This window comes from Ursus americanus, chromosome 18, assembly GCF_024610735.1.
Source record: "Ursus americanus isolate L20-20 chromosome 18, mUrsAme1.1.p, whole genome shotgun sequence".
Taxonomy (NCBI): domain Eukaryota; kingdom Metazoa; phylum Chordata; class Mammalia; order Carnivora; family Ursidae; genus Ursus; species Ursus americanus.
In genome coordinates this window covers 22024930-22042868 of record NC_142144.1, presented here as the reverse complement: position 1 = coordinate 22042868, position 17939 = coordinate 22024930, and the positions used below count along the sequence as shown (strand labels likewise).

Here is a 17939-nt window from a genome sequence, read left to right as displayed (position 1 = left end):
ATATTCAGCAAGGATCAAAGCACTTGCCTGCTACTCTGTACATGGCCAAGCCCTCAGTCAAGGGCCTTTCTTCATTTAGTCACACTACTCCCCAAATCAACCACTTATCAGTAGCATGTGGCTTGTCTCATGACCTTTATTTCCTGCTTTGAAGAACCAACAGAGTCCTCAGAAAACTTAAGCTCCTTGCTCAAATAATCATGATAAGGTTAGGACATTAAAGGACATCTGCTATAGTTCTTCCTTCTAATTTATACAACTTATGCCTGTAGATTCTGGTTTATGGATTAACTTCTAGGGTTCCTCCTCTCTTGTCAACTTTCCAGTTAGTTTGTGTGAGTTTATAATAAGATGGAAAATACATATACCAAAAGCATAGTTCTCCACTATGTCTGAAAAATGATTAAGTAGCTTTTTACCAATTTCTTATAATTTTGGAGTAGTATCCCCAAACTAATACTAATACTGGACAAACATATATTGTCAGGCAGCATTTGCCACTACCTTGACAGGTATGACGAGTTACATTCCTAAAATATTTTGAGAGAACACAAGAGCAATGGCATCTGTAATAGATTCACTAATGAAGCCAAAAAGTTACAATGCCTGAACTTCCCAAAAGCTGCTCCCTTAATTAATACAAATTTCTTTAAACCACTAGAATTGGGCCTCATTCCTCTCCCACACTCCCTGGGAATTCTGACTGCCATCCAGAATCTTCCCTACGATTTAAGACCAGGAGGACATGGTCTTTATGGTGTCTCCCAAACGGGACTTCTCTTAGTTACATGTTGACTACTAGTTTCTCATTGAAGTGACCCCCAACTTTGCAGAAACACCCGAATGCTGGCACCAACACCTCTCTGAGCTGAGCCCTTGCCCTTTTTTTTTTTTTTTGTAACCAAAATCTGTGGTATGTGCTTCTCTAAGAAAATAGAACTCCTGCTCCCTCTTCTCTTTCCACAGCTAGCAGTCACTGTCTACCATCCCTCTTACACATAATTACCCTCTTTATGCTCTACCCCTTATTTAAACAGGTATTTCCCTCTTTTGTTCTCTTGTTTCCCTTTCTAAATCCCTGGGAGTATTAAATTTAGGGCTTGATTTTCACTTGGAAATGTTTTCCCTATTTGTGGCACCAATGCCACCAGAGGATTTACAATAGGTCAAGTGAAGAAAAACCGAGTGCTGAGTGAATGAACAATTTAAAAAAACTCTTCTGCAACAGATAAATCAAAATGCCAGTCAATTATTTTCTGCTAGAACATATTTCATCAAATAATTCATGGTTATTCTGAAAACTATAGCTAGTTTGATTATTCAAAAAAATGAATTTGTATAGTCATTCTCCTTTAAAACATGGATTTTCAAATGTGAATGCCTGAGGAGTTTTTTTAATTCTTTTAAAAAGATTTACTTATTTTAGCGAATGTGCACATGGGGGTGGGCAGAGAGAGAGAGAATCTCGAGCAGACTGCCGCTGAGTGAGGAGCCCCATGCAGGGCTTGATTTCACAACCCATGAGATCACGGCTTCAGCCAAAAAGAAGAGTCAGACGCTCAACTGACTAAGCTACCCAGGCGCCCCAAATGCCTGAGGAATTTTTAAAAGCCTGGGTCTCAGCCACAAAGACTGACTTAACTTGTATGAGTTGCAACCTGGACATTCAGACTTTTCCAAGTTCCCCAGGTGACTCTATTGTGCAACAGAATGACTTAATCGTGCAGTCAATTTATCATGAGCACAACCGGCAGGAGTTTGAGAAAACATAGACTGCGAGAGCTGCTGATTCAGTAGGGTTAGATGCGGTCTGAGGATTTCCATTCCTAACAAATTCCCAGCTGAAGCGGTTGTTCTGGAGGTCATACTGCGAGGACCACTGCTTTCCTGTGCATGGGAATCCCCTCAGGTGCAGAGGATTCCATTGAACGGCAGGTCTACTTCAGTTGGGGTGGGATTGACATAGATTCTGCATTTCTAATAAGCTTTCAGGAGATATTAATGCTGCTGATCCACAGACCATACTCTATACAGCAAAAGATTAGAGCACAGGAAGTTAACTATTAGAGTAGGACATTCATGAAATAAATATGATTTTGTGAAACAGAAAAAAAAATTAGTACCAAAGCACCATTTTGAAGCAAGTTTTCAACTATAATTTCAATATCATTACATGGATACATGAGAAAAATTTCATGATCGTTGAGAAATTATGAAAAAAATGTTTAATGTCATAGAATGAGAAATTCAAAATTACTTTTCTCAGGTTTTATATGTTTATTCAGAAAGTGATTCAACTATGGATGATGCATGTTTAGCACTATGAAATCCAATGTTTTAAAAATCCTTTTTCCCTGCAATTCTGTTTATTACATTTTTTTTACAGTCCTGAAGAAATTCTCTTATCTGAAGTTTTTCATGCACGCGGTTATTTTACATGATGTCTGATGTGATCAGTAATAAAAGTTGCAGTGAAGCCATTGCTATCATCATAACCCTTTTGTAACCTAGAAACAACAGGGACTTTCTTTTCTGTGCAGGCAGCTATGAAGTTACCAGACAGTGGCAGCCGATCTGGAAGGAACTGCTTATCTTTTCCTTGATCAATTATTATGTCTAACTGAGCACCTGGCTAGGACTTCACAAGATGGGTAGCATCATAAGCTTTCCATTTACTTTGATCTGTCCCCAAATATCCACTAAAGGCTTTTTCGTCCCAAAGACAGAGCACTGGGTTGCAAATTGGGAGCAAATGCTGACATAGATTTCTACTTTCCAAGATTCTTCAAAGCACAAATCAGAGTTTCAGGGACTCCCATGGAGTGGCCAAAAACAGACATCCTTTGTGGGTCCACTGGAAAACTGGCATTTATGACTTGGGGAAGCTCTTCAGTTACATAAGAATACATTCTGTAGTTGGGGCTCCTGGGGGGCTCAGTTGGTTGAGCATCCAACCCTTGGTTTCGGCTTAGGTCATGATCTCATGGGCGGTGGGATCCAGCCCGGAGTCAAGCTCCATGCTCAGCAGGGAGTCTGCTTGAAGATTCTCTCCCTCTGCCACTCCCCCCCCCACCGCCCCCACCTCTAAAATAAATAAATAAATCTTTTTTTAAAAAAATGTAAGTCTTGTGGTAGTTTTCAAAAACCAGTGCCTGAAAAGTGCCTATACAGTAAGAATTGGAACCACCAGGCTCATGAATAATTATTTGGGGGCCATTTACACAAAAGAGTTTTAATATTTCAATTTTATAATTCTGTTTCTGCTAACCACTCCATATTTGTTATTTTCTAGGCTTGACGTTAGCAGGCTTAACAATTTTTACACTCCTATTCTGCAAGTGTTTATCCATTTTTACGTACATGACAAATCAATTCCTGAATTTCGTTAAGTGTTTTCTATTTTTTGGATAGTGAAGGTCTTATAATAGGGTGGAGAGAGAACATTTGGTTCCTTTTGTGTCCTTCTCATACACATTTTAAAGCAATGGCTTCAGTTTTAGGAACTGCTGGAGTTTTTGGAAACATCTGAATGTGAGACTTCCAAATTCTGAGAAAACTAAGCAAATAACCAAATAAAACGGCATTGTAGTGTGATAACTGAACCTTTTAGACTCAAGATTCTAGATTTTAGAGGAAGTGGCAGATATAAAAATGGCAATAAAGAGAAATATTAGAAAACGGAAAAGAATTTGATAAGGCCATCTTTCAAAAGTAGGAATGAGATATTTAGCAGATTTTAGTAAAAATTAAATCAGTAATATGTATACTTCTCTCTTACAAATTAGGATAATTCTCACCAGTCTGAGAGATCACGTTTGATGGTATAGAGGCTCTGGGCGATCAATACAAGCAAACAAGACCTGATGGGGGGGGAGGGGGTGACAGCCCATCTGGGCTCTCTATAAAATAAGAAGGTTCTACTTGACACTGTTTCTAAGTCTTTGGGGGCAGGAGGAGGGCGCACAATGCTTTGAGAAGCTTATGAAGGCTATAGATCCCCTCTCCAGAAAAATTCATAATTTGCATGTGATTCCATAGATTCCAGATGCCCTGACCATGGCTGATGGATGAGGATGCCTAGAGACCAAGTGACTCATACACTTCACACAGTACTTGGCATAGAGTAAGTTCTATATGTTGGTGATGAAGATAATAAATAGCTTTGTTTCATGAGGTGAAGAATGAGGAAGAAAACCACTTGTTTTGTAAATGGAGTTTCATTCAAGCTAGTGCTTAGTCAAAATTCCTCCCAGATTCTGGCAACAGGCTGTCAACCTGTACTGTCAGCATTTCTTATTTTGAATGCTCATTCTTTTCTCTCTCGAATCAATAATATTTGGCAACTTGGGAGAAGATCCATTTAGGAACCACTGACTATTTATTTATTTATTCCTTTGCACCAAGCTCTCTGATAAGCAATTAGTATGCATTTGCTTCTTTAATCCAAACAAATCCTAGTAAGTAAGGTTTACTGATGAAGACGTTGAGGCTTCCAGTAACTCCAGTGGTTTCCACAGACTATCATGTGGCAGGAGCAGCTCTGTTTCACAAAGTGAAAAAAGTATAGAACACAAATCATTTTTTTAATAAATCCACCTTATTGAAAATTTCCTCCAGATTCTAGCAACGCTCTGTTAATATTCATTTTCACTGTTCGTCGTTTTGGATTGTCATTATCTCCTGGCTTTTGTCAGTATTTTAATGTGAACTCTGGACAAGGGAAACTAGGAGCTGCTAGCCCTTCGATACACCATCCTGACCAGAACTGGCATTTCCATGGCATAGCTCCAACACTGCCATTTGGCTGCCTCATTAGCTTTGGCTTTCCTCAAGAACTTGCTGCTTGGATTATAAACTGAACCTTATTCTATGCTCTATACTGCATACCTTGTTTTCCTTTTCATTCATCCTGGTTTCATGCTAAACATGAAATTAGCTAGAAAATTCCACTTCAGAACGTTCATTGCAAGGCTGGGAAGAAAAGAACACCACTTCTGTAAAGATGGTGTTCATGCCCAAGTTTATTTGGTAAATACTTGCCATTCATGTCAGTAGGTAATGGAAACTGCTCATCCTGTGATCATCTGCTTTCTCTTTTTAGGCTTCTAGCCTCTGCCCTCTCCTTCCACCATTTAAAAGCTTTCCTGATGCATATTCCTGTCTTGGCCTCATATTTTCATACTCTACACACTCTCCTTGAATGACCACATCCACTCCCAGATATTCATGACACGCAAATCTCCATTCCCAGCGCAGGCCTTTTCCCAAACTCTTGACTTGTTTAATCATTTAAAACCTGGATCAGTCATCCAGTTCTCCATGGGCATCTCAAACTCCACATGTCCAAAATAAAGTTATTATCTTCAACAATCCTTCTACCTCCTGAATCATCCACTTCCCTCCCACCATTCACCCCTAAAGAATTAATTTTGGGTGTTTCTCACCACCCCATAATTATCACCTGCATTAATTTATCCTTGTGAAACTCAGAATCACCTACATTCCTTGATCCACAAATGTTAATTGCTACTTTCTGCATATGTAAGTAGGGAGAATAACATCGACTTATCCCAGCAGGGTGGAGGTGGGGTGGGGGGAGTTGCAATTGTTTGAAGGCTCTTTCAAATATATTTTTGTGTGATTAAAATGATGGAATATCTTTGAATGAATTTAAGTATAAAAGGCAAAATATTCCATCTCTGTAAGTTTTTTTTCCTTTTGGCTTAGAAAATTAATATTTTTACTCAAGCCATCTGGGTCTTGGAAATATCATGTGCTTTTGATGACTATATGTGAAAACTATTTTTTGCATCTTTAAAAACTCCTGAAGGAATGCTATTACTAAGTTTGTTTTCCTTTCTATTTTTCTGACAACAAATTACAATTAACTTGCAATTTTCAAAAGACAAATTTGAAATACATTTAAGCAGTTCCAAGTGAACATCCCAGATATCAAATGATCAAATTATAATATTAATAGCTATAGATAACTCAAGTGTTTCCTTGACTTACTGTCTTTTGTTTGGATGTAATTTTCTTTCATATTTAATAAGTCCTTTAGCACCATCTGCTCCTATAATACTTTGCCATGCTTAAAAAATTTTATTCCCAGACAGGGCAGTTTTGAAATTACTCCATCAAAGTTTCTTAAAGAAAAGAAATTGGAAAAAGAATTTCCTTTCCTCCTAGCTTGTTTCTTAACAAACAGCAGACAAAGAAGACGCTTGTTACTCAAGAAACACAGTGCTACATGAATATTCTGTTATGATCAGACATTTCCCTTCTGATTCTCCCTCTGATCCTAAGGCTCACTGGTGCCTGAGGAAACAATATTTTATGTATTATATGCACAATCGGTGTGATAATATTCCTTTAAGCTATGAAGATCTCATTTTATCATCTGAACTATACAATGGGGTGAATTTTCATGGAGTCTTATCCATTTTATGGATAAACACTTAACAAACGACTAGATTGCCAAAGTAAATTCCCCAAGGGAAGCCGACAGACTGAAGCAGTAACACCAGAAAAAGAAATCCAACAAAGGAAATAGATTCTTCCTGTAGGATACTGAAGCATACTCTTAGATAAAAATCAGACCTTTCCAGGGCACCTGGGTGGCTCAGTTGGTTAAGCATCCAACTCTTGATTTCGGCTCAGGTCATAGTCTCTGGGTCATGGGATGGAGCCCCACATCAGGCTCCACGCTCAGCGGGGAGTCTGCTTGAGATTCTCTCTGTCCCTCTGCCTTTGCCTCCCACCCCCCCCCAACACGCACGCACATGTTCTCTCTCTCTCTCTCTCAAATATCTTTTTAAAAAATCACTTTTCCAATTCTTGACAGTGGTAATAGAGTTTTCCAATGTGGACAACCCCAAGTCAGTGATATTGATTAAGAAATAGAAATAAGTGGTATTAGAGTGATATTGAAACTGTTGTAGATGTAATAAGAATAGGCCAATTGTCTTCTTCAGGAAGTCCAAGTATGGATGTTAAATTGTTTACAGATCTATTCATCCTTTCAGTCACTATTCAACATACATCGAACACCTGCTATGTCTAGATTCTATATTAGTTTCTGGAATGAACCAATAATTTTCTTATAATTTATAATAAAACTTATTCATCATCTTGTAGATGTAAATGGACCTCCATCCTCTGGTATTTCCTACCTGAATCCATTTTCCACACACGAGCCAGAATTCACTTTGTTAACATTAAAAATTAAATTGCATGATAAAGTTCAAACTCCCTAATAACAGTTTACAAAGACCTTTATGGTTTGACTCTTGCTTACCTCTCCTGCCTTGCTGTTCCACCTTGCTCTCTGGCCATAATGAACTGCTAACCATTCACAGAACAAGTCTGGCCTTTGCATGCTGTTTCCCCCCCGCCAAATGCTTTTCCTCCTTTCCTTATCCAATTCTTTTCCCCTGACCTTTAGTTTCTAGCCTAAACATCTCCTCGGCTAAAACTTCTTCAAGGACTAAAGCGTGGTCAGGTGAGCCTCTTAAGCAGTCAAATGCTCTGCTACTGAGCTAGATAGGCACAGGTGGACTTCTCATGAACCATATATCACTCTAGGCCCTATACCCGGCAGCCCTTACCACAGCAAGAGATCTACTTGTCTCACTCCTGCTAGACTGTATACCCCTCAAGGACAGGCACTACGCCTTGTTTGCTCTGGAAATCTCATGATGTGAGATACAGCCTGGGCACATCTTAGTCATAATAATTTGCTAAATGAGTAAGTAGAAAGTTGAACTATGCATTCTTCCCATGCATCTTGGTAAGGTCATTTTACAGTGGCAAGCGTGTGAGGTAAGGAAAATTATCCTCACCCTCACTACTTGACTACATGAACTGAGACATCTGGTGGTAAATGCACATACTTAAGCATATTCTCTTTTCCCCCCTCAGATATTTTAGTTCTAATTTATCATGAAAATGTTTTATCCTGAAATCAATAATGCCCAATCTTTCCTACTGAGAATATTAAGTGGCTTCTTCTTGCTTTACGTTTTATGATGGATCAAAATACAAGGCATCTCCAAAATCAATTTCTATCTTTTTTCTTTCTTTTTTTTTGAAAGCAGGGTAGACAGTAAAATGAACCAATCTAGAGAAATAAATATGCTCTTAGTAGAGAAATGAGAACTCCGTCTGAATAAATTGTTTTGGTCTGCACAGTGTAACATAAAAATACAGAACTTCTGAAAAAGTTTTATTTCATTGGTATTTTTTCTTTAAATACTTACTGATATGGATATGGCACCCCAGTGCGATAGCATAATTTTAAGCGATAGCTATAGATTCCCAAGATCAAATCTGTAAACTAAATTAACATACATCTACATATATTTGACTGGGAGGAATTAGATCAAAACACTAATGACAGTTGCCTATGGTTGAATTTTATTTTCATTTTCACTCCTCTATATTTTCCTAAAGTTTGACAAAAAGGTCAAAAAAAAACCAATAAACATTTTATACACAGGAATGAACAGAAAAGATAGTAACATTGTTCAAGAGAGAAATTAGTAAATATGGGTACTCTGTAAGTTTCATGCTGACTTCTCAGTTGTACTATGCAAAAATATGTAGATTTCAGTCTATACTAGACACAGCAGGGATTCAGATAGAAATGTCCGTGAAATGTTCTTTCACAATAGAAATAATTAATGAAATAGTTTACATATGGCTTTGGTCATAATAAAAAGGTGAATGCCTTGCACATAGTAGGCACTCATTACGTGCTAAATGAATAAATCCATCAATCGGTCAATGACTGTTAAATGACCTTGGTGTTAAAATTCTGTCTCTGCTGCCCTCCAGTGGCTCATGTGCTTAACTGAGAAAGAGAAAATCCAGTGCCTTCTAGTCCCAGACCTTTGAGGGAAGTATGAATGTTCAGATTTGGGGGCCTGGTATTCCCTTTTGGATAGTTTTGTATTCAACCTTTATGACAGTAGCTTGGTAGGTCAAGGCCAAATGCATTATCTGTCTCCTTCCACCTGCAAAAAGTCAAACTGAAACAATAGTAATAGATGGTGTCAATAAACACTAATATGCTTATGTTCACACTTCATAGAGATTTTTCATTTGTATCACCACAAACTTCTAGTAAGAAATTGTGCCGAGGGGAGCCTAGGTGGCTCAGTCAAATGTCTGACTTCAGCTCAGGTCATGATCTTAGGGTCCTTGGATCAAGCCTGCATCAGGCTCCATGCTCAGCAGTGAGTCTGCTTGTCCCTCTCCCTCTTATTCTGCCTCTTCCCTGGCTCATGCTCTGTCTCTGACTCTCTCTCAAATAAATAAATAAAATCGTTAAAAAAAGAAATTGTGGTGATATAATAATAATTGCAACTCTGTTATTAGAAAAGGCCCCTTGATAAGGGGTGATGGTGTTGTCATGTGCCGTTAGGCATGACAGTTCCCATCAATGGCACATCTTAAAGAGCAGCCCGGAACTCTAAACTTACACATCAGCTAAGTGGAGTTCTGTAAAAAATGTTAACTTGGCAGCAAATACCATCAGCAAATATCAGTGCTGTCGTCGGTGGACACTAGAAGTATATTTTGATATTGCCCTTGTCTGTGAGAGTTATATCCTATGTACAGTTGGACATTCGGGTGGCTGCAGGAGGAAACCTTCTAGTTTCCAGAACCTTTAGTTTCGGTGTTTTTTTTACCTTGGCTATGATCTACTCTGAGATATCCTGTACTTCAGGCCTCATCCTGCGGTTTTAGACAATCATCTACAATTGAGTTATCTTCTACATAACTTTCTTTTTTAAAGATTTATTTATTTTAGAGAGAGACAGTGAGAGAGTGCAAGTGTGGGAGGAGCAGAGGGAGAGAGAGAATCCCAAGCAGACTCCCCACGGAGCTCAGAGCCCAACATGGGGCTCGATCCCAGGACCCTAAGATCATGACCTGAACCGAAATCAAGAGTCGGACACTTAACTGACTAAGCCACTCAGGCGCCCCTACATGACTTTTTAATATGTTTATCTCCCCCTGTTATCGTAGTTCTTCTGGAAAATCCCTTTAATGTTAACCAAAGAGTCTCTCAATTCCTTCCTCATCTGCCACCGCCATACCTCCACATGAGGCGATTATTTCTATCTTTTTGTTCATCTACGGTCTATCTGTTTGAATTAGAGTCGCTTACTTTATTTATTTTGTCTCTTTTTATCTCTTATGTAAACAATTTTTTCCTTTGTGGTAGTATGGAAGTATGAGGTATTATCCTTCATAATAATGAGTATTTGTGCTTTCCTTATTCTCAGATTACGAGAACTTTGTGTATTGTCTTGATGTTTTCATAAGCTCTTGGGTTTATCTAGCAAATGTAACACTTTTGTGCTTTTTTACTTCACAGTAATTTTGTGACTCATTTTCAATTATAATACTGGAAACATTACAAAAGAACATTTATTTTTAGAACTAATCCTAAGAATAATTCTTTCATGAAAGCCTTTTTTTTAAATAATACTGAAGCATTTTAAAAACTAAACTAAATGTCCAATAAGAGATGTATGATATAAACTCAATGGTCATAAAATGTAATAATATTCAGGAATTAAAAACGTGTGTTTTTTTAGGAATTAAAATTGTTTCTTTAAAATATTCATTTGCTGGTTACAAGTCCATAAAATATCAAGTAAAAGTTACAAATTATAAGACACTGTGGCAGTTAAAAAATAAAGACAAAGTAATAAGTAGGAACAGTATTTTTCCCCATTTTTAGAAATGAAGGTGGATGTATGTATTGTGCATATGTTTATATGTTGTGTATATGCACACATTATGTCTGAAGGAATACACTCGAAGGTACCAACAGTCACTTCCTCTGTGTTGCAGTTGTCATTATTTGACTCTGTAACCAAAAACTATCCCACCTCTCATTACTCTTCATGAGGCTTTTAACCTACTTCAGTTGCGCCTTAAACTTCAGCATAGATTTTCATACAACTTCCTAAACATTTCCAAAAATGTCATTAGAATGCAATAAAACCTTACACGTTTTAATACCATCTCTATTTCATCCGTTCCCATCCATTATTAGCAGAATATATTTGAGATTAGAACATTACGATAATTTCATTGACCAATGGGCATTATTGACTAAGGGGGAAATTCAGAGGTGGAAATGCACTGCATTTGAGAAGCAAAGACATCAAGCTCGGTTTGCAAGTATAAAATGATAAATTAAGAAGACATTTGTCCTGAAGAACTTATGGAGAGATACACACAAAAGGAAAGGGAAAGGAGTGGACCATGGTGTGCTTTTCATTCTTGTTGCAACAAAAGCGAACCAAGAACACAATGAGAATTCGTCTTAAAACACCCATTTGTGGTACTTAGTTATGGCGGCCCTAGGAAACAAATACAATTTTCTTAGGAAATTACCCATTTTCTCAAGATTTTCTAAGTTTATTTGTATAGACATCTATAAAGCAGACCCTTGTGATTTTTAAACGCTTTCTGCTTCAGTTTGTTTTCACTCAACTTCTTATTTTGTATTTTTAACTTTCTTTTTTCTTGATTAAATTAGTACTATTTTGTCTATTATTTTATTTTGCTGCAAAATGGGGATTTCATTTATGAATGAGACCTACTGCTTTCTCTTCTGAACCTCAACAATTTCTGATTTTTATCTTTATTAATTCCTTGCTTATTTCTTTCTTTGGTTTGTATTATTTATCTTTTTTTTTCTTTTTTTCGCCCTTATATTTTGATCTGGGAATCTGGTTCATTTATTTTCATTCTTTCATTTTTATTCACAAAAATGTTTAAGACTATGAAGTTTCCTCTGATCAGTACTTTAAATATATCCAGTAGATTCTGATATATAGTGTTTTCATTATCATTAGTTTTCAAAAATTCTGTAATTTCAGTTTGTATTCCCCCATCAGCTATTAAGTAAGAGTTGTTGAATGGAAGGCTTTTAAATTTCCAGGTGGACTTTCGTTGTCAATAATTTTTATTTTTTGGCTTTGTGATAAGATAATGCATAATATTTCCACTTCATGGTGCTGATTGATATTTTCCTCATGACATGATATGTGATCAATTTTTGTGACTGCCATGTGCCCTTGAGGAGGTCTACTCTATTATCAGAGTTTGAAGCTTTATATATCCTTGAGATCTCATTATCAGTTTGGTATTTGTTGTCTCAAGTCTATCCTATTATTTTATAATTACAATACATATTTGCTGAGTTCTTTTTCTATACATTGTATCTTTTCTTCACTCTTTCGCCTTTTAAAATCTGTGTTATCCTTTTCCTTATATCTTTTTTTTTAAAGATTTTATTTATTTATTCGACAGAGATAGAGACAGCCAGCGAGAGAGGGAACACAAGCAGGGGGAGTGGGAGAGGAAGAAGCAGGCTCATAGCGGAGGAGCCTGACGTGGGGCTCGATCCCATAACACCAGGATCACGCCCTGAGCCGAAGGCAGACGCTTAACTGCTGTGCCACCCAGGCGCCCCCTTTTCCTTATATCTTTTTTAATGCTTAGTCCTTTCTTCTTCAACCTTGTACTCAATATTTTATTAGTTTTTTCTGATATCCATTTACTCTCCCCTATTACCTATATTTTAAAAAGAATGAAATCATTCCACCTTCCTCTTTTGCTGCCCCTTCTCCTCTCATATTTTAGTTGCATTGTTTATATTCATGAAAGAATAACATATTCTTCTACCACCCTTGTCCTCGTTTTTGGTTTGGTCTTACTTAGATCTACAACCAAACATTTTAAATGTGTGCCATTAGTCTTTTTTTGCTAAACTTTCACCAGTCATATCTTTGGTTAGAAGAAGCTCTTGCTCTAATAGATTTCTCAAGAAAGGCTGTTGAGCATAGAATGTCCTACTCTCTAGCATGTTAGCATGGATACATGAAAGACAGTTTGCCTTTATATGGTTCTTGGTTCACACCTCCTTTCTTTGAGCTGTTTGAAAATGCTTCCAATTGATGCCTTGCTTTATATATGTTTCTCTAAGAAATTTGATGCTGGTCTAATTATCTTGTCCTTGCAACTTATTTGATTTTTTTTTTTTTAACTTGGTGGCCTTGAGAATCTTTTCTCTCATTTTCAAAATCTAATAGTTTCAGACTCACTGGTCTCATAGGGTATATCACCACATTTTCCATTGTGGGACAGTTTTCCCTTGTACCTGTTGGGCCCTTTCAATATGTAAATACAGGTCTGGTTTATTTCCAGAAAGTCTACTTAGATTACACTTTTAAGTATTAGTTCTGTTTTTCCTCCTCCTGAAACTGCAATTATACCTAAGTTAGTTCTTCTTTGCCTGAATACCATCTCAATCACTTTTCTTTGGCCTTTAAAAAATCTCTTCTTTATTTTTCATTTCCATGGTTGTTTTCTAACTATCATTCATTGCACTTTATTAAGTGTTCACTCATATCTTTTCTTCATTGGGTTCTCCATAATTTAGTCTTTATTTTTTATATGATCCCCTCCCCCTCCAGTTCAATCAACTCCCATTTTGTTTCTTCCTATTCTTGGCTCCTGGACTTTTGATGCAACCTGGTTTTTTTTGTTTTGTTTTGCTTTGCTTTAATTCCCAAATGCTGGTTTCAGAATATTTAATTCAGCTTGGAACATTGTGTTATAGTTTCCTTCTGCTTTGTTTTTTTTCTGTTTGAGGAAAAGGTCGTCAGCTAAACCCTTTCTATTTTCATTTTTGTTTTCTTTTAAAAGTAATTTGTACAAAGACTGTATCCCTGCTTGGGGTAGTTTATGAGATTTTTTTTTTTTAAGATTTTATTTTTAAGTCATCTCTACACACAACATGGGGCTTGAGCTCACAACCCCGAGATCAAGAGTCCCATGCTCCACCGACTGTGCCAGCCAGCCTTATGAGATTCTTAATTCAAAAACACCTTCTTCTGTCAGTATAGCAAAGTGTAACTTCTTCCTAGATGGTGCTTGTTTTTCTGTACGGAGTAAAGAAAAATGTGTGCTCTTTGACATTTTTATTTCCTTTTGTCTTCCAGGATTTTAAACTTCCCTCTTTTGCTTCTTTTTCTCATTCACTCTGAATTTTCCAAGACAGGTCTCTCTCATCTTTTAAACCCTTATCTCCCCCAAAATTTACTCTTTTCCAATTGCTTCCTTACATCCTCTGTACATTTTTAAGCCCCTTTCATGAGGTCACTACTTTTCTTCAGCATTTTTACACTTAGGGTTGATTTTCTTTCTCTGGAAGTGATTTTTAGATCAATCTTAGGTCCACTGATAGTTCACTTTTTCTCTCAAGCAGTTTTTAATGGGCTGCTATTGCTCTCAAATAACACTTCTGTTAGGAGTATGAGATAGAGTTCACTGGTCTTTTGTTTTTATTTTTCTAATTTTACACATAATTTGAACTTTGGACCTCTACTAAAAAGTTATGCATAGTTTTATTTGTCCTTATAGTTCTGACTTTTTTTAAAGAGGCTATGTTGGGGGATTTGAATTTATACCACTGCCTTTGCTTTGGGTTCTCCAGATTCCACCAATTTTAAGTGATGAATTTTAATATATCATCATCAAGTTGGTTAAAAGTAACTTTGAAAATAATGTGTATTTTTTAAAGCAAAAACATCCCACAATGCTGCACAAGATGCTTTTCAGTAAAAGACATGGTGAAGTCTTCAGGCCTCTGCTCAAAGAGAAATTTCTTTGGAGATACCAGAATCACTGCCAAGCACCTTTGAGATATCAAGGGGACATGGGACAGGGGCATAAGTATTGCAAGTGGGAAAATACTGTCGAAGTTTTCTCAGCATGAAAGATGGATTAGGTAAGATAATTCTAGCAATTCTGATTTTGAGCCTAAATAGTGTTATAGGACGGTGATTAAAAAGGTAGTGTGCAACTGCAAAGATGAAGCATTAGTTGAATATGGGTTTATTGTGAAAAAGTACTATCAGGTTATCTAGACTCCTTTTTTTTTTTTTTTTTTTTTTGGCAGGACGGATACTTGGGGATTACTGTAAATGCAATGTATCCAGAAGTGTGAATACATTTGACAAATCTTTTATTAAATCCTCTTAGACAAATCAGGAAAACGTAGGTTATATGTTCCTTATTGTTTCCTATAGGCTATCATATTAGACTTATCTTTGTGACAGATACTCACTCCTTCATATAAAAGAGGTCCATCAACACATTATTTTTCACTACCATTGTCCTAAACAATTTTCCCTTATTTGTTCCTTGTTTATTTTTACCCCAACTTCTGACCTGATTCATTTTCCCATTTATGACTTTGGCTTGAGCCTTGGAATTCATTATAATTTGCTGGATAAAAGCTGTATTTGTCTAGAATTCATATTTTCTTGGATTACTTCTACGAAAAGGGATAGCTATAAATTGAAGATGGCAGAGCTATATGTAAAACAAAGGGATAAAAAAACGATAGAGTCCAATTCAGATTTTGAAAACCATTCTAATGGCACCATACATAAGTTAAACTAAATGAATTTCACAAGATATCTTATATATTCCTCTCTTTTCTTAAATATGTTATTATGTTTGATTCTGATAATTATTGACTTTCCTATGTTCTCGAATTTTTTTTGTTCTGAGGAAACACTCCCAACATGATCAGCAGATGGCACTGCTAACTTGAAGAACCAATTTCTAGATGCATTAAAAATTCGTGGCTTGACTTCTTAAAACTATTAACAGATACTATTTTTTCATCACACGTGTATTGTAGAATGAGAAAAAAAAAGTTAAGCAAATGGAAGAAATTTAAAATCATCCATAATTACAGATAAAATCACTATGAACATTTTAGTGCACAGCTATGTTTTATACTCACATATTTAACAAAAATGGAATATATCCTACAAGAGTTTAGTAAGTAGGTTTTTTAAATGAACATGTATTATAAACAAATTAACATGTCATATTTCAACAACAATTTTTTTATGGCTGTAACTGTATCATAATTTAATTAACCAATAACATGTTGTCTGAAATTTGGGTTATTTCCAATTTCTTATTCTCATAAATAACACTGTCATGAACATCCTAGTGCCTAACTCCTTACTTATAGAGTCACATACTTAATTGTCTCCACAGGACAAATTCCCAGAAGTAGAACATCTGTTTTAAAATAAATCTATATTTTTTGGGGCACCTGGGTGGCACAGCGGTTGGGCGTCTGCCTTCGGCTCAGGGCGTGATCCTGGCGTTATGGGATCGAGCCCCACATCAGGCTCCTCTGCTGTGAGCCTGCTTCTTCCTCTCCCATTCCCCCTGCTGTGTTCCCTCTCTCGCTGGCTGTCTCTATCTCTGTCAAATAAATAAATAAAATCTTTAAAAAAATAAAAAAATAAAAAAATAAAATAAATCTATATTTTTAAAGTATTACTTTTAAATTGGTCCCAAGAAAGGAAGTACTAATTTACACTCTTTTTTCCCTTTGATTTATATATACTGTAAAGTATCATTTGCTTCAAAGTAAGTACAAAATATAACTTTTAAAAAATTCTGTCTTCGATTAAGTATTTTCAAACTTTTTATAGGTTTATGACCTACTTGATTTTTGTGAATTTCATAGAATTCATGTCTCTTACCCCTTTTGAAAAACAGAATAATTTATGATTTCTCTACTTATTTTATAAGCACTCTTGACATATTAAGGTTATCACTGCCATCAAGATTATCCTAAATATCCTAGTGCCGTTAACCCAAGAATAACGTAGGAGAGCATTCTTTTACTTTAGAAATAATATATTTCTTATTTTTAAAGTTTATTGAATTATTCTTTGAGTGTTATTTTAGGATTAATTTTAATAAATGTCCTCAGCGGCTACGAAAAGAGTTAGTCTATACTTGCACATTATAGAATTCAAAATTCACAATCCTGTTATATTTCTCAAATCCTCTACATACTGTCAATTACTTTTTGACCACTTGGTTTCTCATGAAAAACAGATGCTAAAATTTTCTACAATCTCCACTGGGCTTTTTTCTTTACGTATTTTACCATTATATTATTTGATGCATTAAAGCTCATAATTAACATTTTCAGTGCGGATTTTGCATTTTGGTTCAAAGAAAAGTTCATTGCCCTATTTCAGTTGTTTCTCTCTCTCTCTTTTTAATCTCAAATTAAACTTAGTATACTTCTTAATTAATATATTAATTAGTACATTTTTAATATATCAATTGATACTTCTAAAATGGTTGAAAAGTTTGACCTTGTCAGGAGCCTTAGACATTGTATTGGTAAGTATTTTCTATGTTGTTTCATAGCTTCCTTCAAACCCTAGCCCTGCCACACACCACATATTGTGGATTATTAGGGCCTAAATTCCATAATATCAATGCTATAAAGAAAGATGTGTCTCCTATGTACTCACTGTGGGCAACTGCCTAGTTGGAATAGAATATTCCCATTGAAATTAATGGATTTTTAAAAATAATGGTCATTCACTTAATGACAGGGTTTTCAGGAATAATGTAAAATCTTTAAGCATGGGATAAGTGTATTTCCTTATCAAAACATCCATACAAGGTAGGTATTATTGTAATATTTTAGAGATGAGGAAACAGATTAAATTATTCCCCCAAGGTAAGGCAGCCAGGATCCAAGCCCATATGACAAAAATATCTGAGTTTGTGGTTTTATATCCGCAACCATGACAGAAAAGCCTGTGAATTTTTTATGTCTTTTGTTGAATCACCTGTTGGAACTTTTTTCTTATTTTACATAGTTGATATAAGCTCTTTATGTACTAGAGTTAGTAATCAGTTATAATGTCAGTGACAAATATTTACCCTTAATTTCTCTTAGGTAGAACATGGTTCTACCTCATTCCTGATATCTATGTGTGAACTCTATTTGCATAAGGTTCCTAGATATTTTCTGACCTTGTTACCACTCTTTCCCGAGGGAGAAGCATCAT

The 17939-nt window shown here is 36.1% G+C and overlaps 1 pseudogene; it reads right to left on the bottom strand.

Moving 5' to 3' along the window:
- Positions 1–2428: 2428 nt before the first annotated feature.
- LOC123803413 (S-formylglutathione hydrolase pseudogene) overlaps positions 2429–17939 on the bottom strand; it is a 32524-nt pseudogene continuing 17013 nt past the window's right edge.